At 40.2% G+C, this 26,953-nt stretch overlaps 1 protein-coding gene and 1 non-coding gene across 2 annotated transcripts in view; both read left to right on the top strand.

The window, feature by feature from the left end:
* Window positions 1-26,953, top strand: part of LOC145411398 (uncharacterized) — a 133,443-nt gene that overhangs the window by 96,850 nt on the left and 9,640 nt on the right. The window lies entirely within an intron of this gene.
* Window positions 20,285-20,403, top strand: LOC145411476 (5S ribosomal RNA). Its single transcript, XR_013899417.1, has one exon. It is a non-coding gene; the product is annotated as a 5S ribosomal RNA (ribosomal RNA).

The raw sequence follows: 26,953 nt of genomic DNA, 5'->3' as shown, positions 1-26,953 counted from the left end.
TAGGAGAAATACAGAGATGGTTTGGCTATGTGGAGAGGATGGAAAGTGAGAGACTGACAAGGAGAGTGCATATGACTTATGTGGAAGGATGGGGAGAGGGAGGGGGATGCCAAGGATGAGATGAAGGGATGGAGTAAAGAGTTATATGAGAATGGGGGGTGTGAGCTGGGAGCAGGGCAGTGAAATGGCGGGGTGCTGGGTGACATGGTGCGATTTGTTTGTGGCCACCCCTTACGGGATGAAGGCGTCTGGCAGCATATAATGTATATATATATATATATGATGTGTATGCCTTCTCTATTCCTCTTCCCCCCTCCCTGCCACTTCCCCAGGCATCCTGATAGTGAGCCTCTCCTTCACATCGCTGTATAGCCAGGCCTCCTTACCACTATTGTTTTCCTCCTCCTCCTCCCCTTGCTTCCTCCAGACTCCTCCCCCCCCCTCTTCCTCTAGACTCCTCCCCCCTCTTCCTCTAGACTCCTCCCCCCCTCTTCCTCTAGACTCCTCCCCCCCTCTTCCTCTAGACTCCTCCCCCCCTCTTCCTCTAGACTCCTCCCCCCCCTCTTCCTCTAGACTCTTCCCCTCCTCTTCCTCCAGACTCTTCTCCTACCCCGACTCCTCCTTCCTCGGACTCCTCCTCCTCCTCCTCCTCCTCCTCCTCCTCCTGATTTCTCCTTCTTCTGATTTCACCTCCTCCTCCTGATTTCTCCTCCTCCCGATTCCTCTTCATCCTTCTTCTCTTCCCCCTCCCGATTCTTTCTCCTCCTCTTCTTCCCGGTCCCTCCTTCTCCCTTCTCCTCCTCCTCCCGGCCCTTCCTTCACTTCTCTCCTCCTCCCGATCCCTCCTCCTCTTCTCTCCTCCTCCTCCTGATCTCTCCTCCTCCTATTGTGAGGGGTGCCTGTGAGTGAACGAACCTTAATATACTTGTTAACCCCTTCAGTCCATGCTGCCTTAAAGCCATATAAAGTCGTCTGGTGTTGGCAGGAATGAACTTTAAAATTTCAACTTACTGAGGGGCTGAATTCTGTTCCTTCGAAACCTTCCGATACAGATTTGCTCTAAGCTCGAATGGGCATAGTGGTCTGGCAGTAATATGAGTGAAGTAAATAAGAGGTAAATATACTCTCTACAAGTTAACCTGGTCAAGAATGTTTATATCTCCGTCTTGAATGCGATACTGTAGCAATGGACTGACTTTGGAATGTGGTGCTAGTGTCGAAGAAGCGCTTTGAAAATTGCGTGTAACCGTAGTACAGTATTATCTTTTTCTGTTGAGGTACTGTACGTGAATAAGCCGATGCAGGAGGAAAATCTGGGCCAAGTTGGAAGGACTGTACTTTAAAAATTCACTTGTTTTTCAAAGTGAAGGAGAGTAAGTGTTTTGAGATGGTGATAACAGAACAATTGATGAAGAAGAGTGCTGTGTTATGTTTCCGGTGCAGTGAATCTATCTGAAATGGAAGAGTTGCATCCACGTAGAAATATTGTTAATTGAAAAGATACTATGGCAGTTTTGGCCCGACTTGCATTCTGTTCAAGTACAATAGTTACTACCCAGCTTAGACCTTGTTCAAAGTATCTAAAGAGGTTCTGAGCTGGACCAAACTGTTGTATCGGTATCTTTTCATTAGACGCAGTTCCATATGTGAATGTAGCTATGCAGTCACGAATTATATATATAGCTGTTTGTGATGGTATGATGATAGTGTTTAGGAAATGGATTTTTTTTTTGCCCTGGTTGTGGGTGTGTTTGGGTTGTAGTGTACTGGTTGTGGTAATTGTGGTTGTGCTGAGGTGGGGATGGTGGTTACGATAATGTTGGTTTGGAGTTGGTGGTTGTGTCGTTGTAGTGGGGCAGTTGGACTGATGTGGTGGCTGTGGTGGTTGCAAATGCATGGCCATGGTGGTGTGTGGATGTGGTGCGGTTGTGTGGATTGCTTGTGTTTACGTACAGCAGTCATGGTTATATATATACACGTGTTTATTTTGATAAATATACACCGTGGCGAGTGTTGTTACGTGATACTAAACTTCGCACAGAGAGCCACAGTTAAGTCTCTGTGTCCACCCCCCCTCCTCTCTCTCTCTCTCTCTCTCTCTCTCTCTCTCTCTCCCTCTCCACACCACACACACACACACACACACACACACACACACACACACACACACACACACACACACACTCGCCGGCTCAGTGGTAACGCTATCGCTTAGCATTTGCTAAGACGCGGGTTCGCGCTTTGCTCGGGATGCAAATAGTTTCACTGACGAAGCGGGTGGTCACTGACCTCCTTGAGGAAGAGGATGGGTTTTTGCATGTGTGAAGGTCAAGCTTTGCCCTTAGATTGGACTATTTGAGCTCTCAGCTCTCTTCCGGGAGAGTAAAATGCTGAAGAACTTCCGGGAGGGTAAAATGCTGAAGATCTTCCGGGAGGGTAAAATGCTGAAGATCACAACCAACATGTGATCGTGACCGACCTGGTGAATTACACACACACACACACACACACACACACACACACACACACACACACACACACACACACACACACACACACACACACGGGTGGATTTATGGATGAATGGATGGATGTATGAATGAATAATGAATAGATTGATGCATGGATATTGGTGTGGCCATTCCTACCCATACGTTAAGTGCGTGCGCGTCCAACAAGAACCAGGCCTCAGTCATCCTCTTCACCCCCTCCCCATTAACCCTCACAACTCCAGCACCTATTGCTTATTTGACTCTTTCAACCCAGTCGATTTAGGCTGCCTGGAAGTACTTTTTTGGTCAAGGGGTTTGGAATCAATCTCTTCGCCGTTGTACTACAATTAGTATTGTATTGTATTCTCATAATTGTATAAAATATACCAGTCGAATCAGTAGTGAGCTAGAAAATACTTCCTGGGAGTAAAGGAGTTGATTCACTACGGGGGTATGTTTGTTGATGCTTGGCCGGTGTGGAGGTCTTCGTTTCTTTTTACTGTGATGACATGTTTGGTTATATATTCCTGCCAGCGTCAAGAGTTTCATTAAGCCTAGGAGAGACTCCTGACGGCAGAGTGGTGAATGGTGGCTGTCTCTAATTCCATCAATAATCCGAACCTTGCCTAAACTGAATTTAGCAGACTGAAGGCGGTAAGATTAAAATTAAAAACACGTCTTCGGACAGAAGGGATGTTACACCATCGTTACTAACCTGGTTTCTGATATTCGTGCTGACAGACCATTATATTGGGGTTGGGGAAGACCCTTTTGTAATGAAGGATGATATATTCGTATAACCCATGTATTAACTACGAAAGGTTATTCTGAATAAAATTGTTTTGAGGTAACAAGGCAAAGATGATGATGATGTAGTAAAGAACTTAAGGTTGCCTGAGGTGTCATAAACCTTGTGTATTTTGAATGAGAAAAGGCTTAATTAACCGTTAACACAGCACGACGTAGACGTCTTTTGTAGCTTATTCCTCCTATCTCCAAATGATTCTGTTATGGTAAGGAGACTCTTTTAGAACTGAAGGAATTTGATGTAACCCTCATGCACGCCTACAGTATAAGTAGTCTTCCCTTAGTTGAATAAAATCGTTTGGAGGCAGCAAGGAAAACTTGGAGACGTCATATCACACACACACACACACACACGCACACACACACACACACACACACACACACACACACACACACACACACACACACACACACACACACACTGGTCTAAACATGAGTGACAGCGGCGCCATGTTGACACACACCACACTCGGTGAAAGTTGAAGTCGAGGTGCTGGTTGTTGTGGTTGTATGGCTGTGGTTGTTGTAGGGTGTGTGGTTGTCTTAGTGAAGGATTCCTGGTAAGGGTGATTGTGCTGTTCTTGTGATCATGTGGCTGTGGTAATGATGGTTGTGGTGGTTGTGTCTTGGTTATATTATGGTTTTTGGTCGTCTGGTTTTGGGGTCGAGATTGTTTTGGTTTTGTCGTGCGGTCGCGGTTACCGGTTGTGGTGATTGTGGTGGGTGTTATAGTAGTAGTAGTTGTGTTGTGGTGGGTATCTTGTCAGTGTTGTATGGCCGTGGTAGTGGCGGATATGATTTTGGTGACCAGTATGGTAGTTGTGGTTGTGAGTTGTTGGTCATGGTTGTGGTAGCAGTGGTGGTAGTTTTAGTTGTATATATTGTATCATTGAGGATATGGTAAATGTTGTTAAGATAGAAGGGAAATGGTTGTAATTATTACGGTGATAAGAAACAAGGATGACAGTAGTTGTAGTTACTGTAGTGGTGCCGTTGTGGAGAATGGAGTGTAGAGCTGGCTATTATAAAGGGAGTTGTAGAATTTGTGGCAGTTGAAATACCTGTGGCATCCTGGGTGTAGTTCATTGATAAGAATGTTGGTAGTAAGGGTGGTGCTTGTGGTAGTTATGGTGATAGTTGTCGTGTAGTGGCATTAGGAATACCAATAGTGGTAGTAGTAGTGGTAATCATGGTGGTGGTCGTCATTATGGTGGTTGTTATGGTGTGAGTGTTACGATGTTGGTTGTTGCGGTTGTTACGGTGGTGTTCATGGTAGAAATAGTGGTGTTGGTGTGGTGGTCATTGTGGAGGTTGTTTTGGTGGTGTGAGGGAATAGAAAAGTGATAGAAACAGTGATGTTTGCTGTGGTTGTTGTAGTCATGATGTTAGTGATGGAACAGTGGTGGTTGTTGCGGTAGCAGTGTTGGTGGTGGGAGGGAGTTAAGAGGAAGGGGGTAAGGGAAAAGCCGAGGGGCAGGAGAGAGGGTGAGGGAGAAGTCGACCTTGCCTGAGGCGTCTTTATACCACACCACACTCACTCCCAAATGTGCACACACATGCGCACACACACGAACACGTTCATGTACACTAGCAGTAAATTACTGATACACACACACACACACACACACACACACACACACACACACACACACAATTTACATACTGACGTACCTCTTCAGCCCGATGACGCCTTTTTTTTTTAGTATAGATTTGTTACAATAGTTTTTTTTTTTGTTAGCAGGGGATTGTATTCGGGTGGGAGAGCACCGTAGTAGTGAAGGGTATTAATGCCTAAGCTCTTCATTTCGAAAAGTCTTCCGAACTGAATGAAATCGTCTGAGATAACAAGAATAAAATGAAGATGACGTCAGTGTATCGACGGGAGTGAATCAAGTTTGAAGTTAAATACGAAAGTGGTAATTCTTTCAGTCCATTGACGTATGTTAATTTATTCTTTGTATCTCCATGGAAGTTTGTTGAGCATTGGAAAGACATCTCGACCCGGAGAGGTTAGATATAGTCTTTATTTACTTGTTTACTACAAGAGGTGTCTCTAAAGCTGACTAAAATGGTCTGTTGGAAGCAAGAACAAATTAATTAGACTCTTCGTATTGTAAAAGAAAATATCCCCGATATGAAAGACTTCGCCGTGAGAATATCTGTATATAATTATGGCTTTCGCCGAACGATTTTATTAAGTTCAGGAAATACTTTTTGAGCTGCACTGGTTAGACAGAACTAGTCTTAACTCTCACCCAGGTGGCCCTCAGAAGCTTAATATATTCGTCTGTAGGAAGGAACACAGCGAAAAAAAACATCAAAGTGATTAAACATAAACTTCAGTCGGATTATGCATTTTCCTTTATTCTCGGTGGCACCGGACAAGTAAATTTGGCTTTGGGTAGACTCTTGGAAATAAGGTGGTGAAAAAGTACTGTAGGTTTTAATCTTCGGTGCTAAACATTATTTTGAAGATGAATTAAATTGCTTGGAAGTATCAAGAATAAACAAATAATTGGGTACGTCATCGTCAGGAAAGGTAAAATTCCGTTAATATATTGAGTATTAGTATATTATGATGCAACTAATGAATAATACTAATAGTCTTACCTCCTTCATATTGTAACATTGGAATTTTGATTATAAGGAGGATTTAGGCGGGCGTTAGATTTAAACCAAGTACATGTAACATGAAAGTGGTGGTGGCGATCATCATCCACTTACTGGATGTAGTGCTGCCGACTTCTTTGGTGACTACGCTGGGTGGTAATCTTATAACCACATAACGGAGTGATGTGGAGCCGAATATGATGCCCCTGTTAACTGTGTGGAAAGATGCAGTTGTGGCGTGCATCCAGGAATCAACCCCCTACACTTCCCCGCACATCGCTATGACAAGGCACTGTCCACTGCGAGGGGACATCAGTTCACTGGACTGGACAGCCCTGTAGGGGTGATGCTTGCCAGTGGTTGATCAGTCTGCTTGGCCAGACGACCATATTTATTCTACAGTTACCACTTCTGCTACCAGGTGTAACCTGATGATATAGCTTAGTAGTTTATATTGTTAAGTGTAGCCATATTATTAAAACTTTCCACAACCCTATGGGAAGTTTTCTTGGTTTTGTCAAAGTTATTAAAACTTCTCACATGCCTGTGGAAGGTTTTCGTGTTTTTGTCAATATTTATTATTATTATTATTATTATTATTATTATTACTTATTTTAAAATTGCAATATTTCAAAGGCTATTTGGCTTAGAGTCTTTGAAGTTGGTCATCTTTGTCGAACAACTGTCCTCTGTTGTCCAAATATGGTGGTAATCCGTCATCTGGGTCTCCGGGTATTATCCAGAACACAGAAAAGTGAGTCAGCACTGTATCTCAAGAACTGCTTAAGCTAGAAAGCTTAAATTTTACTATAATGTAACCTTAAGGTGGACGCAATGTGGAAAGGAGTGTGGTTCTAGTGTGTGGATTATTTACAGATCGCCTGACGTAAAAAATTGGGACTTTTCCGGACATTCCGGATGTCATCATTTTTTCCGTGAAGGATTAAAGCTAGAACCATCAGACTTGGTGGCCTTATAGATTGTGATGACCTAAGATGACATGTGCAAGATGAGTGACCTTGACCACAAGGTCCCGTTATAGCTCAGTTCCTAGTGGCAGTGGCTGTGAGAAGTTTATCAAAATTTTACGGTGTTTATTGATTTGAATGTGTATTCTTGATTAAAGTTCTTCCATTTAGGCAAGTATCATAAACAGCGACACATTAGTGTAGCTCATACAGCACCTTTGTCATGTTGAGGTTGTATTGTGTTGCATTATATACCATCAGCAGTTAGGTTTGTTATTTCTTTATAATTAACTTTCTTTTCCCAATTAGATGTGCATGCTTAATTATGTGGTTTATGAGAATAGTTTCTTCATATCAGTTTAGCACTTGTATATTAGGCTGTGTCCGACTCTCTCTCTCTCTCTCTCTCTCTCTCTCTCTCTCTCTCTCTCACACACACACACACACACACACACACACACACAGAAACATAACACCTGTGCGCGATGAGTGAGTGTTAGTGAAATACTGTGATTATGCTGAGGTATAGGTAATAAGTTGTAATATGCTGTGATCAGAGGTGACCGTGAGAGTTTACTGCATGTGCCAGGAAGATTACTGTAAGTCATATAAAAAAAATGACTTTTTGTATTTGCACTACCCCCCCCCCTTCCCCCGAGAAAAAAGAAATGTCGCGCTCATGGGTTTGGTGATATATAAATAATTAAATTTCCGACAGTGTTGGATCGGTCCCCGGAACAATATGATACCCTAAGCGTACGGTTTTATGAAATCCTGAATGGTAATAAACACCAAGGGCAGTATCTGTCACAGTGAAATCCTGAATGGTAATAAACACCAAGGGCAGTATCTGTCACAGTGAAATCCTGAATGGTAATAAACACCAAGGGCAGCATGTCACAGTGTAGTTCTGTATTACAGTGCTTCGTTTTTGTGTCAACATGTTAAGTGGAGTGGGTTGTTTGAATGTTAAGTGCAGCAAGAGGCATGGAACTTTTTTCCTTTTACTGCATGAATTATATTACCAGGCAAACTGCTATCAGTCCGAAGCCGAAGTCACACGAAAATGTATGAAGCCGAAGCCAGATTTGAGTCACAGGACGCCCTTGAGAACCAGGCGGACAGAACATCAGGCTCTATGCGAAAACAAACCATTTTATTCATTTTTTTTAGACAGCAAATTATCTTGCAGTGAAGTATGCATATGAAGTTATAGGTCTGAGATGTTCATTAAAAAATGTACAACAGAATACTGCAGTGGCCTCCCTAGCGTGATAAAATTACCATACTGTCCCTCAGATGATTTTCAGAAAAACCTGTGTAATATCAGAAGATAGAAGATTGTTTTAAATTAAATTCCTTTGCAGCCTCTTACAGTTTATGATTTGCATTGGATACAAATTAAGTTCAAAGTTATATAATCAGTATTGATTAAACTTTACAGCATAACTGTGTTTGTCTTAGTGGTATAAAATTACTGAACAAATTGAATTTCCTTGCTGTAACTGACAGTTTAATGACTCAGTTATATGCAGGACTGTTGTATGCAAAACAAGTACCTCATAAATAGCTAAAAAGCACTCAGAGAGCGCATATCTCCGCCATTCCCTTTGCAGTATCCGGATTCGGATCCAGATCCACCCCCAAATTTAATCAGTTCATTCTTGGTCCATGGCCCACCCTTCCACAAAATTTCATTAAAATTCATTGAAAACTTTTGGAGATATCTTGTGGACAAACAGACAAACTTATGTGAGTATATAACCTCCTCTAACGTCATTGGCGGAGGTAATAACATCCCCATTGTTAAATCATTAAATCGTTTTCATTGTGAGACGGGATATGACCCTGGCAGTTGTGTCGCCAAGAGAACAATATTTTTCCCAGTTCCCACATGTTCTAGACCTCTCCATTTCATGTTATTGGTATAATTACCAACATTGCTCATCTCTCAGGTTCTAAAGAGTGATTAGACATACAGTATTTTATTATTGATCCTTGTGTAATTGCATGCAGTTGGGGCTGAAACCAACGCTTTGGCATCGAAGCCAAAGTCGTAGCCCTTAGAAAAGTATGAAGCTGAAACCAGATACTGTAAACCGAAGCCCTTAGAAAGGTATGAAGCCGAAGCCAAAGTCCTTTGAAAGGTATGAACATAAGAACAAAAGATGAGAGGACAACTGCAGTAGGCCAGTTTGGCCCATGCTAGGCAGCTCCTATAAGAGTAACTGAACCAATAGAATGAGATAAGGATAGCAAAGAAGGCTCTCCCCCACCCTCCAAACCCTCCAGCCGTAGCCGGCAGGAAGAAGTCTGAAAGAACACCACACAGTATAGAAAAACTGGCTTGGACATTTTATAGGTAAGTGTGAAAGGAGAAAAAGAGGCTATCGTAGTGTCACCTGAAAAAGAAAAAGAATGAATTAGTATTGGTTATTCGATTTTTTTTTTCTATACCCACCACTGATTTGTCATATGCTTATCTAACCTATGCTTGAAACTCCCAGTGGAAGAGGCAGCAACTACTTTACTAGGTAGCTTATTCCATTCGTCTACTACTCTATTGACAAAACCAATTTCTACCGATTTCCTTACCAAAACGGAAGTTTTCCAGTTTGAAACCATTACTTCTAGTTCTATCCTGTATGCTTTCTTTAAGTACCTTGCTAGTATCTCCCTGATTTATACTCTTCATCCACTTAAACACCTCAGTTAAGTCTTCTTGTACGCTACACCTCCCAAGTGAGTGCAGACTTAGTCATTTTAGTCTGTCTTCGTATGACAGGTTCCGAATATCATGTATCATTTTCGTCATTCTTCTCTGTACATTTTCTAACGAGTTAATATCCACTGTAGTACGGACACCAAAATTGTAGGGCGTAGTCTAAATGTGGCCTTACTAATGCTAGATAAAGTTGCAGTATTACTTTGATGACTTGTTGCTCACTCTTCTCGAAATAAATCCTGGGACCCTATTTGCTTTATTTCTCGCATTAATTAATACACTGTTGCCTTCGTTTGAGGTTACTAACCATAACTCCTAGATCTCTCTCGCATTCCGATTTGCTTATTTCTTTGTTATCTAAGCTGTATTTAGTATCTCCAATGGTCTTGCCTACGGTAAGTACTTTAAATTTTTCAGTGTTAAATTCGATTTGCCAATTTTTAGACCATTTGGACAATATATCGAGGTCCTTTTGTAAGTTATGGCAGTCGTCAGTCGAGTTAATGATACGCCTTATTTTTGTATCGTTAGCAAATTTGCTGATACTGCTAGTGATTCCTAAGTCTAGAACATTTATATATATATATAATAAATAATAAGGGACCGAGTACTAAACCCTGTGGTACACCGCTAGTTACTAATTCCCAGTCGGACCTGTTCCATTTATTAATACTCTCTGCTTTCGTCCTTTCAGCCAGGATTCTGTCCATTTTAAGATATCGCCGTCTATACCGTGTGCTCGAACCTTTCTAACTAACCTTTCTTGTGGGACCCTATCAAAAGCTCTACTAAAGTCCAGATAAATAATATCGTAAGCTTTATTGCTATCTACTGCCTCATAGACCTCCGATCTGAATGACAAGAAGTTTGTGAGGCAGGATCGCCCTTGCCTGAATCCGTGCTGACTTTCATTTATAAGATTAAATTTTTCTAATTGTTCTCTAATCTTATTTGCCGAAATTGACTCTTAATATTTTTCATACTATTGACGTTAGACTTATCGGACGATAATTTGACGCAGCAGCTTTATCTTTCTTTTTAAAAATGGGCACTACTTTTGCGGTCTTCCACGCCTCTGGAACTTCTCCTAAATTTAAAGTCATTAAATAACGTTAATAGTGGCTGACATAATTCTTCTTTGGTTTCTTTTATAATTTTTGCATTTATATTGTCTGGACCTGGCGATTTTTGAGGTTTTACCTTATTAATTTCTTTCAAAACGTCCTCCTTACTAATGGTTATTTTACTAAGAACATTTTCCGTATTCATCATTGTAAATATTTGCTGCTTTAGGAATCAGGTCTAGATTTTCCTTTGTAAATACTGATATGAAATAATTATTTAGGCCGGGCGCACATTGAGACTCTAAGCAGCGCAGAGCAGGGCAGACACAGTGCAGGGGAGGGCAGGACAACACTGGGCAGCATAGGCGTGGTGCGCACATTGAGAAGCAGTCTGTCATCCTGTGCGGGTACTGTGGTCATGGCTGTCGCTCAAGATTACTTACGAAACCTTGAAAGAGGAGAGGAAGGAATAAGTGAAAAAGGGTAGTAATGATGATGGAAAAAATAATGACGATACAGGGTGTTGGCATGTTAATATTTTTGATAAATTTCGTTGTGTAGTACAATGTGCATTATATAATAGTTTTCATAGAATTACTTAATACTTACTAACTACAATAAATCTAATATCCCAAGAGCTAGTTTCGTTATTTACAATTCAGTGGTACCATTCTCTCTCTCTCTCTCTCTCTCTCTCTCTCTCACACACACACACACACACACACAGGGATTCAATCTAGGCTGACGTGTGACACCGGCGCTCCGTACCGAATCATCACGGCCAGTGGCATTACCTAAATTAGTATCTTTGAATGAGTCAGGCTCAGTACCAGGTTAGACTAAATGATTGTTCATATTAAAAGGAAAAAAAATAATAAGTTTAAACAAGACTTGTTCAAACAGGAAATAGAACCAAGACGAAAGAATACGCTGAGCCATCTCTGAGGTTTGTTTAGACTACAACAACACGGAGATTGTAAGTACATGCTCTGCACTTTAAGTATTGCAAAATGGATACATACTTTAGTAAAGCAAATTTGGAACAGAAAAGGGATAAAGGTAAAAAGCAACATGATGATTTCTACCAAGAACTGGTTGAAGTAGAGACTCACAATAGACTGGTTGAACGTGTAAACAAACTAGAAATGGCTTTCAAAAATGAAATTGATGAAATAAAGAAGCAGATGCACTTGCAAAAGGAAGAAATAGAAAAACTAGGAAGGGAGGCCAATAAGAAAGACACAACCATCAGTGAACTAACAGTGGAATTGAGTACACTTAGGAAGAAAATGAGTGAAATGGCAAGTACAGTAGTCAGTCACGAGAGTGTTATGGAAGAGTTCAAAAATGACACAGAGACAATTAGGCAAGTTAGCAGTCTTATTGACCAGAGCAGTGATATTGAGAAGATAACACAAGTGAATGAAGCTGTGCAAAGCTACAAAAATGATGTAGAAACCACGTATGTTGAAATGGTGAAAGTAAAGAAAGACTTAGAAACAAGGGCGGAGGAAAAAAGCATTAAAAAGGAGGTGAAAAGAATAATCCAAAACAATCCAAAGTTAGTCAGAGATTCAGTAGAGATAAACAAATCAATAGTAATCACTGGTATAGAAGAGGAAGAAGTTAAAAACAAGATCACAAGAGACAAAAAAGAGATGACAAATGTAATGAACTTACTGAAAGAAGTATCAGAGGAAATCTGTAGTAAAGACATAGAGGAACACAAAAGGTTAGGGAAATATGAGAAAAGCAACACAAGACCTCTAAAGGTGACTTTTCAGAGTGTAAACACTGTGGAAGAGATACTAAAAAATGCAAAGAATCTTATGGAAAAAGAGGAGTTCAAAAATGTATGGATAAAAAGATGCCTAATACAAGAGGAACTGCAATTACTGAAAGAGAAAAGGGAGGAAGCAAAAACAAAAAATGAGGGAAGATCAGAAGAGGAGAAGAAGAATTTTTTTTTACAAAGTAATAGGATTGCAGGTACGAAAGTGGTACACAAACAGGATGGAAGAAAAAGGAGGAAGGTAGTAGAACCATGTCATGACAAGTATATAAACAAGATGATAAAAGTTGATGTACTCAAATGTGGATGGAATGGTATCTAAATTACTAGAGATGAATGATTGTCAGAGAAAATGAACCACAAATAATATGCCTAACTGAAACAAAATTAACACCAAGGATATCCAATGACATACTAAACTTAGAGGAATACAATATATGGAGAAGAGACAGAAATTTAAAAAAAGGAGGAGGAATTATAATATTAACAAAGAAAAATCTAAAAGTTAAGGTAATAAAACTAGATATACCATCACAAGTAGAACTGATTGCAGTAGAGATCGACACATCTGAAGGTAAAGTAATTGTAGCCAATTTGTACATGCCACCCAGATCAAACACATGGGAAAGAGACGAATATGAGGACCTGGCAGAGAGTACAATTCAGAGTATAAGATCATTGCTACATAAAATGGAAGAGAAATCGGAAAGAATTATACTAACTGGGGACATCAGTACAAATATAAATTGGAATACTCTAAATATAAATGGCCAAGAAAGCTGTTGGGACCAAAAGCTCCTGGATCTCGTACAAGAGTTTTTCTTAACACAACATGTGAGGGAAACCACCAGAAAAAGAGGACTTGATGTACCTTCAGTGCTAGATCTAATATTTATTAGGCAAGAAAATGATATTGACAGTTTAATATATCCTCCACTCGGCAAAAGCGATCATGCAGTACTAAATTATAACTTAAGGATAGCATATGACATAGTAAACAGCAATGACAGTTACAAAATGAGCCTAAACTATAAAAAGGGAAATTATCAAGACCTAAGGAATTATTTCTTAGAAGTTGATTGGGAAAATGAGCTTAGAGGACAAGATTTAAATGCTGTATATAAAAAATTCTGTGAATTTTATGAAATAGGAGTCCAGAAGTACATCCCACAGCACAAAGAAGCAGATAAGAAAGTACTGAAATGGTTCAATACAGAATGTAAAAAATCAAAAGAAAGAAGAGATTTGTTGTGGAATAGATACAGAAGACACAATAGTGAAAGGGCATATAATAATTACAAACAGGCAAGAAACGACTATACAAGAATAAGGAGGAAAGCCCAAAAACAGTTTGAGGAGGATATAATAAATAAAAGTAGTGATCAACCAAAGCTGTTTTACAGCTATATCAGAAGCAAAACCAAAGTAGAAGATATAATACAATCCATTACGGATGAGGGAATCACTTATACACAAGAGAAAGATATTTGTGAAGCACTAAATAAGAATTTCCAATGAGTTTTTACAGAAGAAAAAAATTTTGAGAGGGACTATGTGAAACACGCATGTCCACACATACTACCAGATACACAAATAGCAGAAAAAGTAATACAGGAGGAGTTAAGTAGATTAGACAGAGGAAAAGCAAGTGGTCCTGATGAAATTTCATGTTGGGTATTACGAGAATGTGCAAAAGAGTTAAGTAAACCATTATTTTTAATTTTCAAGAAATCCTTGAGTCAAGGTAAACTACCTGATATTTGGAAAAAAGCAAATATTGTCCCCTTATTCAAGAAAGGAAATAGACAAAATCCACTCAACTACCGACCAGTATCACTGACTAGTGTTGTAAGCAAGATATTAGAAAAATTTATAAGAAAAGCTTGGGTAAATCATCTAGAAGAACACAGTATGATAACAGAAAAACAGTTTGGTTTCAGAAAAGGAAAATCATGTGTTACTAATCTGTTGAGCTACTATGACAGAGTAACAAACACAATACAGGAAAGGGAAGGATAGGTGGACAGTATCTATCAAGATTTCAAGAAAGCTTTTGACACAGTACCACACCAAAGACTTTTATGGAAACTACCATCAAGGAGGAATTCGAGGCAAACTGTTTTGTTGGATGCAAGACTTTCTCATAAAAAGAGAAATGAGGACAGTACTAAGAGGAAACTACTCATCATGGAAAGAAGTGACTAGTGGAGTACCACAGGGTTCAGTGCTGGCACCAATCATGTTTTTAGTGTATATAAATGATATAAACAGTAACACTGGAAATGAGAGCTATCTGAATATATTTGCAGATGATGCAAAAATACAAAGGAGAATTACTAACACAGACTCTTGTAAAGAGCTACAAGAAGAATTAAATAAACTTCATGAATGGAGTAGTACATGGCAAATGGAATTCAATGTGGACAAGTGTCATGTAATCAAGTTTGGTAAATGTGGAAAAAGACCTGATTGGGATTATAAGTTAGGAAATAAAACCCTGTACACATCAGAAAGAGAGAAAGACCTAGGTGTGATTATCAATAACAGACTATCTTCGGCTGACCACATCAGCGAGAAGGTACGGAACATGTATACACTGCTTGCAAATATGAGAATAGCATTCACATACATAAATGAAGACATGCTAAGAAGGATAATAACATCATTCATTAGACCAACCCTGGAATATGCATCAGTAGTCTGGAGTCCTCATCTCATAAAGCATATAGACAAGATTGAAAAAGTTCAAAGGGCCGCTACAAGATGGATACCAAGCTTAAGGGACCTAAGCTACGAAGAAAGACTAAATAAACTGGATCTACCAACACTACAGGAGAGAAGGAAAAGAGGTGACATGATAATGCTATATAAGTACATATCAGGAAAGGAGAAAATAGACATAAATGATTACTTAACATATGGAGAAGCATCACTTAGAGGACACTGCATAAAACTGCATAAGAAGAGAGGTGATAAAGACGTAAGGAAATTCAGTTTCCCAAACAGAGCAATTGATCAATGGAATGCACTACCGAATGAAATAGTGTGTGCCAAAACAATTCACAAATTTAAGGATAGGTACGATAAATATGGTTTAAGACACGGGACAGTACGAGCTTGACTCATTCCTGTAAAGATACAATTAGGTAAGAAATTAGGTAAGAACACACACACACACACACACACACACACACACACACAATGCAACGGCACACATCAACGGAAAGCCTATATCTCAGTCGTATACGTATGCAAGTTCATGATATTTTTCATACAACAATATACTATCCATCTTTAAATTGTAGAGTGCATGCAATCACAGCCCATATCTTGTCTTTACAAGATCCCTTCATGTACTCAGGATGAGTAGTGTCATACAGCACTCTTTGTTGGCGGACAGCCTCTATAAGTTCCTCGGTGGACGACATCGTGAGTACTGTCAAAATGAATTGCTGTGCGGCAAGTGTGCAGGAAACTGCGTTTCCAAGACTGCGTGGTGCAGGCCGGCACAGGTCTGCAGCTACCCTGCGTGCCCACGTTCGCGCTTAGGCTGGGCGCACATTGGGACGCAGGTGACACAGGCAACGCAGCACAGAGCAGGGCAGAAAATTGAATCTCACTATTTGAAATGTAAGCGCGCACGTGGGCACACAGGGCAGCACAGCTTAGGTGCAGACCTGTGCCGGCCTGCGCCACGCAGTCTTGGAAACGCAGTTTCCTGCGCACATGCGGCACAGCAATTCATTTTGACAGTACTCACGATGTCGTCCACCGAGGAACTTATAGAGGCTGTCCGCCAACAAAGAGTGCTGTATGACACTACTCATCCTGAGTACATGAAGGGATCTTGTAAAGACAAGATATGGGCTGTGATTGCATGCACTCTACAATTTAAAGATGGTGAGTATATTGTTGTATGAAAAATAATATCATGAACTTGCATACGTATACGACTGAGATATAGGCTTTCCGTTGATGTATGCCGTTGCATCTTGTGTGTGTGTGTGTGTGTGTGTGTGTGTGTGTGTGTGTGTGTGTGAGACAGACAGACAGACAGGCAGATGGTACTACTGAATTATATGTAATGAAACTAGCTCTTGGGATATTGCATTTACTGTAGTTAGTAAATATCAAGCAATTCAAGGAAAAAAATTGTATGATGCAAATTGTATTGCACAATGAAATTTACCAGAGGATATGTCACTTTGTATCATATTATGCACTTCTTCAAATTGATCTCGGCTTAATCTGAAATAATTCTTGTATCTTGTATCAGACTCTGAGGTTAAAGCAAATGCCCCATGGGTATTCCTCTTTTCTATGTATTCACTCCTCCACAGTGACCTCTTTCCTTTACAAATGTCATATAATAACATAACTTTCTCAAATTCATTTTCTGAGTCGGACTCTGACCTAAGGTTTCGTAAGTAATCTTGAGCGACAGTCATGACCACAGTACCCGCACAGGACGACAGACTGCTTCTCAATGTGCGCACTACACCTGCCCTGCCCTGCGTCTGCCCTGCTCTGCGCTGCCCTGCGTCTCAATGTGCGCCCGGCCTAGGATGGAGCACATTTCTTTGTCTTGACTGGTAATATCTGATTCTGTTCTGAGAGGTACTATGCTATCATTATTTTTCGTACGGTACAGTTGGTAAATACCCTTGGGATTTTCTTTCGATTCACTAGCATCCGTAATTTCATAACTTCTCATTGCTTTCGGTATCTCCCTCTTTACTTTTGTATTCAAAATTGCGTACCGGCTACGTAAGTGTTTCTCTCCACGTTTTATTTTTCTATTATATTCCTTTCCTTTCGCCTATGAAATATTTTTAATGTTTAACCATCGTGGTTCTGAGTGATTCGTTGTAAACGGTTTTGAAGGGATAAACGGTATGTCTTGGCCTCCGTGTATTATATTTACTAACTGGCCCAGCGGCTGCTTGGTACTGGGCTTGAGTTAATCTTCGTCACCTGAGCCAAAGCCGAAACCAGATGTTGTAAAAGTTATGAAGCTGAAGCTGAAGCAGTTGCGCGAAAATCCTGGCAATTTGAAACAGAAGCCGAAGCCTACTTCAACCCCATATCAGCTTCGTAGCGTACTTTTCTTACCACTTTATTTTTCCACATGCACCCTACTATCGTCATTTTGTTATTAATTTAAACCACTTAGATATAAACGACATAAGTAACGTACAAGGCAGTGTGAAAGTTGCAACATAAAGAATATATTGCAAAGGAAGATGTTATGAAGCCTGCTGTGCCACCAGTTTTTGGCATGCACGGGATTCTTAGTCGGGTAGGTAATTCTTAGTATGGTAGTTATTTTTTTTTTTTAATTATTTAGTTTACATAGTCATACAATAGCATAGTTGTTAAGACAGCACATTGGATAGTGTTTCAAGTCATCATTGTTTGCATACCCTCGTGAATCCGATAACATTTTTACCCGTCGTCACCCCGGAGGGGCTCGGGGACGGGTATTGTTTTCACTCGGTTTGTCTGTTTGTTTGTCTGTCAGTCTGTCTGCTGTCCGTCTGTTTGTTAACTACGCGAAAACTACTGGTGCGATTTTAACTAAAATTACAGGGATGATGAACGCAGACCTTCTGTTCTGATTAAATTTTGGGCCAAATTGGGTCAGAGCCCAGGCTGTAGGTCACCCAAATGTAATAAAAAAAAAAAAAAGGTGGGTTACGGGTAAAAATCGTTTTTTCGTCATAACTTCTAATTCGTCATATTGACGGGAAACTAAAACCTAAAGGTGCATCTTTCAAATCTGCATCCTATAACATGCCTCATTACATCGGAAGGGTCACCCTCCAGTTTGCGGTAGTAGGGTCAGTGTCAGGTCGGTCGGCCCTACAATTTCAAATGAGTATAGAATCGTCAGTTTTCACCTGATTTATTCCAAATTTGATATGTGACACCTTTGACTAGATATCCTGTTGTGCTTATACGTCAGCACTAAAATGACTGCCGGGGACGTGTTTGCTGTGCCTTGGCACGGCTTCTTGTTCATCTTAGTCTTCCTATCTGCAGACTGTTTTATTTAGCTTAGAACAGATTTTATTAGCAAGTGGAGGTAGGTATATACTTTATTAACCCTTTCCATACCAGAGATCCTTCCTAGGTTGAATAAAATCGCATGGTGGAAAACTGATTGAAATGAAAGTCGTGAGACGGAACGGGTTAAATCTACCTAGCGACTGTAAAAATATCTACTTTTTGTTATTGACTAAAGTTATGATCCTTACATAATATTTTGGGAAGTTGGCTGGACTCTGGAGATGGCATCACAGGGTTTGGAAAGTCACATATAACTCGTTATCCACCGATATGGAGTGAATCAGTATTTATGTGTCTGCAGGTGTACACCTCAAATCCTTCCTCTCACTTCATCATCTGCCTCTTGTTGCTGCCAACATATCGTATCTTCTTCCACATTCCGCATACCTTCATTAGCCTACCCCAGTTCGCCCCAATTATATGATTCAGCCAGGATTGTGGTAGCGTAACTCGTATCTGAGCGCCTATCTACAGATTATCTTGCCTCTGTCTTATCATGCAGTTACGACAAACCCTGCATGCCGTTCACTGTAGCCACACTTCCTGTTTATGGACTACAAATTTTCCTCATGAAGTTTGTGATGCGAATTCTTGTGATAGTCGAGTTGTTTAGTTAATGTAATTTCGTAATTTCTGGAGGAAGTGTGTGTGTGTGTGTGTGTGTGTGTGTGTGTGTGTGTGTGTGTGTGTGTGTGTGTGTGTGTGTGTCCGACTCTGGGCATATGCCTAACAGCCCATTCATTGCGGCTCAGAGGACTCCACATGTCACCATTTCGGCGCTGATACCCACTGTTTATATTGAATAAATGGTAGGGCAGTCTCAATATTGGTATTAACGGGGATATTTCTACGTGTCGGCCGGTCTTACGATATATTCATAAGTGTGCTTGAACGAAATTGAAATCCCTAAACTCGTGCTGCTCCACCCGGGATTCGAAGTTGCGTCCATTGGGACGAGAGAGAGAGAGAGAGAGAGAGAGAGAGAGAGAGGAGTAAGGGAAGGGTGTGAGAGAAATAAGGACATGACTGATGGGAATGCAAGGCCACTAGAGGAATGGCATAAAGAGGGGTGAGGGGAGGGGAGGGATAATGGCGGCTTGTGAAAGTAGGTAGATGCGAGTGAGGGAGGCTGGGGAGAGTCGGTGATGTGTGGTAAGTGAGGGTAAGGCAGCTGAGGGTGTAACATCAGAGGAGAGATTTAGGACGGAGACCGAAACCAGTTGAAGCGTACTAATGCCTGTATAAGTAATATAGTATCTGCTGGTGTATCAGGTATTATTTTATTGATCACCAAGAGTGTAGGGGCCTGAGGCAAACAAACTTTCCGTAGTTCAGGCATTGCATGCGATAGTGACTACATGTACTACTGTGAGTTGTATTATGTGAGAAGTAGCCCCAACCTTCCTCTGGATGTAAACCGGGTTGGGGCACATTAACCCATTAGACCGTCAGTCGTCCATTTACCACCCAACGTTGTATATTGTGTTTTCCTGGTGACCAAGAAGCCGTTAGATTTTTCACTAAGTCATTTGCAGATAACACTGCACATAAATGTATGGTGGGCGCCCCGTCCGACCACAAAAATGGACGCAGAGCTCATTATTCTTGCGTTAGTTAATTAGCCAGGATTGTTTGCTTTTAAGAGACTTTTAGCAAACTGCTAAGATTTTCTATTATATATATATATATATATATATATATATATATATATATATATATATATATATATACACGCAGTATATTAAATATATATATATGCCAACGGCCATACCACGTTGAGTACACCGCTTCCCGTCCGATCAGCGAAGTTAAGCAACGTTGGATCTGGTTAGTACTTGGATGGGTGACCGCCTGGGAACACCAGATGCTGTTGGCATCCCTACGTGTCAAGTGGGGTTGGTGGAGGATTAGTGCCCCTCCCTGTAAAACAATTAACTCTAAGCCGTTGACCACCCCGTTTGGGATACATGGCGTCTGGCAATGAATGAATATATATATATATATATTATATATAGATAGATATACTGTATATATATATATGAATGTATGTATGCATTATATTAAATGTGTATATATATATGAATGTATGTATGTAGTATATTAAATGTGTATATATATATATTATAGATAGTTAGATATACTGTGTGTGTATGTATATATATATATATATATATATATATATATATATATATATGAATGTACAGTATGTATTATATATATATATATATATATATATATATTTATATATATATATATGAATGTACAGTATGTATTATATATATATATATATATATATATATATATATATATATATATACAGTATTTATATTTAAATACAATAGGTATATTATATAATAATAATTATTATACGTATTATATTTCTATATTATATTATATATATATATATATATATATATATATATATATATATATATATATATATATATATATATATATATATATATAATAACAGAGCAGAGGAAGGAAAATCAAATGAATAAAAATAAATCCATACACCAGTTTACTGGTGTCCTCTGTTCATAAAATATCTTTAACAGTTAGACTTGAACAGTTGTAGGTTGAAGTTTGGAGGGAAACAACTCTGGGGACGCGAGTTCCAAAGAGATGCAGTACGGGGAATGAAAGAATTCTGATAGGCAGAAGTTCTGCAATATCGCTGAGTGACATTCCAGTCATGAGCGCAACCAGATGCCTGTGTAGCACGAGGGAAGCCATGGAGAGGTGGCACCATGGACGCAACTTCGTCTGAGCATTTGCCATAAAAATTTATGTAAAATTATGCAAGGGAGGCAACATTCCTTATTACTTGTAGGGGAGGTAGTTTATTTGTAATGGCAGGGTTGTTAATAATTCTAACAGCCTTGTTCTGAATTTTGTCTTTTAGTTTTAATGCAACCTCTTCACATCCATTCCACAAGGGTGAGCAATATTCAAGCTGAGAGCGCACATGACTCTAATAAATTATAGCTAACTGCTCATCGGCGAAGAAGTTACGGACTCTGTACATTAATCCAAGTTTCTCTGAGGTGGTTTTAGCAAGTGATCTAACATGAGAGGTCCAGCTGAGGGCACTGTTAAGTGAGACGCCGAGATTTTCAGTACTTTTGGAGATGGGAATATTAGTATTACTGAAGGTAATATACGAATCTAGCAATATCTGTCTATTAGTAAATTGTATATATTTAGTTTTACTAGCATTAAATGAGACAAGGTTGTTTTGTCCCCATTCACTGATCGTAGGTAGGTCTTGATTTATGGAGATGGCTGTACTGAGTTGAGAGGTAGAGATTTTAGACCTCATATATATATATATATATATATATATATATATATATATATATATATATATATATATATATATATATATATATATATATATATATATATATATATATATATATATATATATATAATGTATTTAACAACTGAATTTAAATAAAAATGGATTAAATGTTTGTGGGAAGCAACTTCCAGGATGTGAATTCCGAGGAGTAGTAGAGAGAGAGAGAGAGAGAGAGAATGGAGGTAGGAAAAACAAAGGAAATAAAAAAAATCCATGTACCTAAAGGCATCCTCCATTCGTAGAATATTTATAACAACTGGATTTAAATAAAAGTGGATTAAATGTTTGTGGGAAGCAGCTCCCAGGATGTGAATTCCAGAGAGTAGTAGTTCTGGGGATAAATGAATTTTGATAAGCAGAGGTTCTGCATTGAGGGAGAGAGAATGTGAGTTCATGGGCGCTCTGAGCTGCCCGATTATTACGGGAGAAAATGTGAAGGGGAGGCACAATTGAAGCCAGTTCGTCAGAGCACTTACGGTAAAAATATTGGTAAGATAATGCTAAAGAAGCAACATATCTATGTACTGATAATGGAGGAAGGTTCTGCGTAATGGCAGGATTATTGATTAATGGCTTTATTTTGAATTTTGTCCAACTCTCTCTCTCTCTCTCTCTCTCTCTCTCTCTCTATATATATATATATATATATATATATATATATATATATATATATATATATATATATATACTGTATAGAGAGAGAGAGAGAGATTATTTACGGTATATATATATATATATATATATATATATATATATATATATATATATACACTGTATGTTAATTATCGTCTGGGATTTATCTTACTTGGGCTACACATTATGTCTGAGGTCTATCAGTTAACTAACTTATTCACTGACAGGAGCATGAAGAGTGTCTTCTTGTTTGCATTTTCTTTGCAGAAGATTTAAGAGATTCCTTGCATTTTTTTTCCTTGCAGCACATCCGCCATCACCGGAAAATTGATCAATTTCAACAATATTCTTGGATCAAATGCGGCTAATTGTGTATTTTATCAAGTCGTCCTTATCGTTTACTTATTGAAATGATATAGTTCATCATTATTATGCGCAAAATAATTATAGAAGCACATGCTTTATTTTATTTTATTTTTTAATTTAGCTACATTTGTTTAAATGCAAACACTTCTTTCTGTCGAGTTCTCCAAGCTGAACGTTCGACGTTAGTTTAGCGAAAACAGCAACAGTCTACAGTCATCAAGATTTCTTTTCTTTCTTTCTTTCTTTTTTCTATCATAAAAATAACAACCGGCTTCTTCGGTTTCCAGGTTAGCCGTTCTTATTCATTTGATATTTTTTTTCCCTTGCTGTTGAGACTAGTGTGATAGAATAGTATTCCAAGATTTATATTAGTGACGTGTGGTAAATCAGAGAACTGGTATGGGTCCAGTGGAGGATGGCAGTGAATCGATATGTGGTGCCATGGGCATACTGTTTGATGAACATCATCTTAAGGACATGGCTGTCAGAAAAGAAAGTTTTTCATAACTTTCATGTTATAACCGCTAAAGTTAATACTGTACAAGTAAATACACTTGGCAGACTAATGTCGATAAAAGCTGTTAATAAAAGCCATATAGCTTTCAATACATGCCGATAAAGAGATGGATACTGGAATGTGCTAGTGACATGGGAGTTGAAAGAAGATAGGGTGGATTTATTACCCATCCCAGCCCCGGAAGGGCTTGGGGACAGGTATTGTTTTCACTCGGTTTGTCTGTTTGTCTGTCTGTCTGTCTGTCTGTTAACAACTTTACGCGAAAGCTACCGATGCTATTTTGGCTAAACTTACAGGAATGATGGGGTATGGCCCTCTGATCACTTGAAGTTTTGGGCCAAGGCCTAAATTGTAGGCCCCCCCCAAAAAAAAAAAAAAAAAAACGCGCGCGCGCACACACACACACACACACACACACACACACACACACACACACACACACACACACACACACACACACACACACACACACACACACACACACACACACACACACACATACATACACAGAGAATATTTCTGTGAGGACTTTCAAGGGCCTGGCACTTCCCCTTCACCCTCCCATCCCATTCTCCTTTTGTAGGACGCCGGGTTCGCCTCGATACTGTACGCTGTTTTTCTTTCTGTAGCCAGACTCTCAGTCCTGGAGTTCATTCAGGGTGCTGTGGACAGAACTTCATCATAATCTGTCCGTGACTTGACCTCTCTTTGGTTATAGTTCTAGCTCTGTGTCACGTGTGTTCATTTCAGCGGTAAAGCTTGTGTTCTGTCACGTCTTGATTGCACAGTGGGTATAATTCTCGCTGTGTGTCTCGTTTTCACAGTGGAAATAATTCTGGCTCTTTGATGCAATTCCTCGCCACCACTGCCATCCCTCCGCCACACCGAACCGCCCTCCTTAAGCACCGTACTCTTCCACTTTCTACTTCTGCTCCCCCTTCACCTCTCATCGTACCCACATGAGTAGCACAGCCGGACTGGTGCTTTCCATTATCGCTTACCTCATATTCTAGTGTTTCTCTCTCTCTCTCTCTCTCTCTCTCTCCTCCTTTGACCTATTCATTGTTTTGATTTCTCTCTCCTTTTACCTATATGTATTCCCTTTGTTTTTCTCATGTACTCCCTCTCCTCGTCAGCTATGCTCACTTATTTTTCCTCCTCTTACTTTCGTTTTCTTCTGTTTCCTCTCTTTTGCAAATCCCCCCCATCTCTCTCTCTCTCTCTCTCTCTCTCTCTCTCTCTCTCTTTCATACCCATTTACTTCTTTCTTTCGCCAATTTTCTCTTCCCTTTATCCTTTGTTCTTTTTTTTCTTCCTTTATACTCCTCTCGTTTACCTATTTTCTTCTCCCTCTACGGTACTCTGTTTTGGTCGTTTTCTCTCTTCTGGGGAGGGAAGGAGGGGTATATTTCCCCAGTATCATTGTTTGTCGTAAGAGGCGACTAAAAGGGGCCTTTTTGTCCCCAGTCTTTCTCCATATTGTCTCTCGTGCCGTACCTCTCTAATTGATGTTTCTCTGTTTCTTCCTGCCTTTATTTAACTCTTATTAGGTTAGACATTTGGTTTCACAGCATTAACGGTTTACGGACTTCCAGTTTGAGGTCAACCCTTCCTCCCTTTCTAGGTCATGCCTTTCAGCAGTCCACGTCAACACCAAGCCACTTCATCGCCAAGACCACTTCAGTCCCAAGACCACTTCACCACCAAGACCACTTCAATGCCAAGACCACTTCAACGCCAAGACCACTTCAACGCCAAGACCACTTCAACGCCAAGACCACTTCAACGCCAAGACCACTTCAACGCCGAGACCACTTCAACGCCGAGACCACTTCAACGCCGAGACCACTTCAACACCAAGACCATTTCAACGCAAAAGACTACTTTAATCCCAAGACCACGTCAGTGCCAAGACCACTTCAACGTCAAGCCTACTTCAATACTAAAGACCACTTCATCGTTAAAGACCACTTCAATGCCAAGACCACTTCAACACTAAGACAAATTCAACACTTCACTGCTAAAGATCACTTAAGTGCTAAAGACCATGTCAATGCCAAGACCACTTAAGTGCTGAAGACCATGTCAGTGCCAAGACCACTTCAGTGCCAAGACCACTTAAGTGCTAAAAGACCATGTCAATGCCAAGACCACTTCAATGCCAAGACCATTTCATTGCCTAGACCACTTCAACGCCAAGACCACTTCAGTGCTAAGACCACCTCTATGCCAAGACCACTTCAGTGCCAACACCACGTAAACAGGAAGGCCACTTCAGTGCCAGTACAGTTTCTACGTCAAAACCACCTCTGCATCTTCCCCGTTTGTGTCAGTTGCAAGTCATATATCTTTGCTTGGAATCGGTGCTGTATGGTCTTCAATCTTTCCTCTCAACGCTATCCCTTGTCCCTTTTCTTCTGCCTCCTCGCTTATCGCGTTCGTCAGTATTTTCCTTTACCTCTGCCTTTCCTTTCCATTTTCTTCTCTCACTCACCCTTTCTCAGTTGCCCATCCACCCCCCCCCCACTCGCTCTTGATCTCCTCTTCGCCGTCTTTTCACCATTGTACGCAGGTATTCTCCCTGTCCCTTCTTTGGCTATTTATAGTTCCTCTTTTCTGCCCATATTTAGATGCGGGAGTATCTATAAGAACGAATCTGTTCGTCAGTCACTTGCATAAGATTTTCGGAAACTGCTTCATTGCCGTAGTCTTTAGCGAAGCCCCATATTAGGATCCAGCGCTTCCACATGTATATACTTTTATTTTATTTACTGTATTTATTTATTTATTTATTTATTTTTTTAGATTCCCATATATTCTCCCTCCACCGTGTCCACTACACTACCCATCTTCCTTTGTGCATTTTTTTCCCCCTCGCTTCCCTTCTGTTTTGTCCGTATCATCCCTGTCTTTCTTTTTCCCTTGTTTATCCCTCCTCCCCCCTCACACACACACACACACACACACACACACACACACACACACACACACACACACACACACACACACACACCATTCCTCCCCCTACCCGTCCTTCTTTATTCCTCTGCTTCTTGCTCTTTGTGTTTTCCTCCTCACCATTTTCCTCCTCCACCCTTATACCATTGCTGTCTACCCATCCCTGTCTCTTTTTCTCTCACTTTTCTGTGGTCCTTTTCTCTTCACGTCCTTCTTCTTTGTTTTCAGCCTCACACTCTTGTCTCCCTCACGCGTTCCGCCTCTCTCTCTCTCTCTCTCTCTCTCTCTCTCTCTCTCTCGCCTATTTATTCTCAGTGTGTTTTCCCTCCTTGTGACCCTCATTGCACTTACTTCTCCACTTTCTATTTACTCATCCCCCGCTCCCTCCCACACCAACCATTTTTTCCCTCTCCGCCCAGCGACAGTCTCCCCGGCTCCTCAGAGATAGCGCTTATCTAGGGCGCGTCCGGTTGGGTTTACGACATTGCGACATTGGCAAGGCTTAGTGTACTTGTTTACAGGGAAAAAGTGCGCTGGATTTACGTGTAGGTAGAAGGGTTGAGCTGATGTTAAAGGATGCAAGTGAGA

This window comes from Coenobita brevimanus, chromosome 89 (assembly GCF_032717465.1).
Source record: "Coenobita brevimanus isolate Jiangsu-jjx chromosome 89, ASM3271746v2, whole genome shotgun sequence".
NCBI classification, from domain to species: domain Eukaryota; kingdom Metazoa; phylum Arthropoda; class Malacostraca; order Decapoda; family Coenobitidae; genus Coenobita; species Coenobita brevimanus.
Note: the sequence above shows the minus strand (reverse complement) of the source record. Positions and strands in the feature narration are given on the sequence as shown.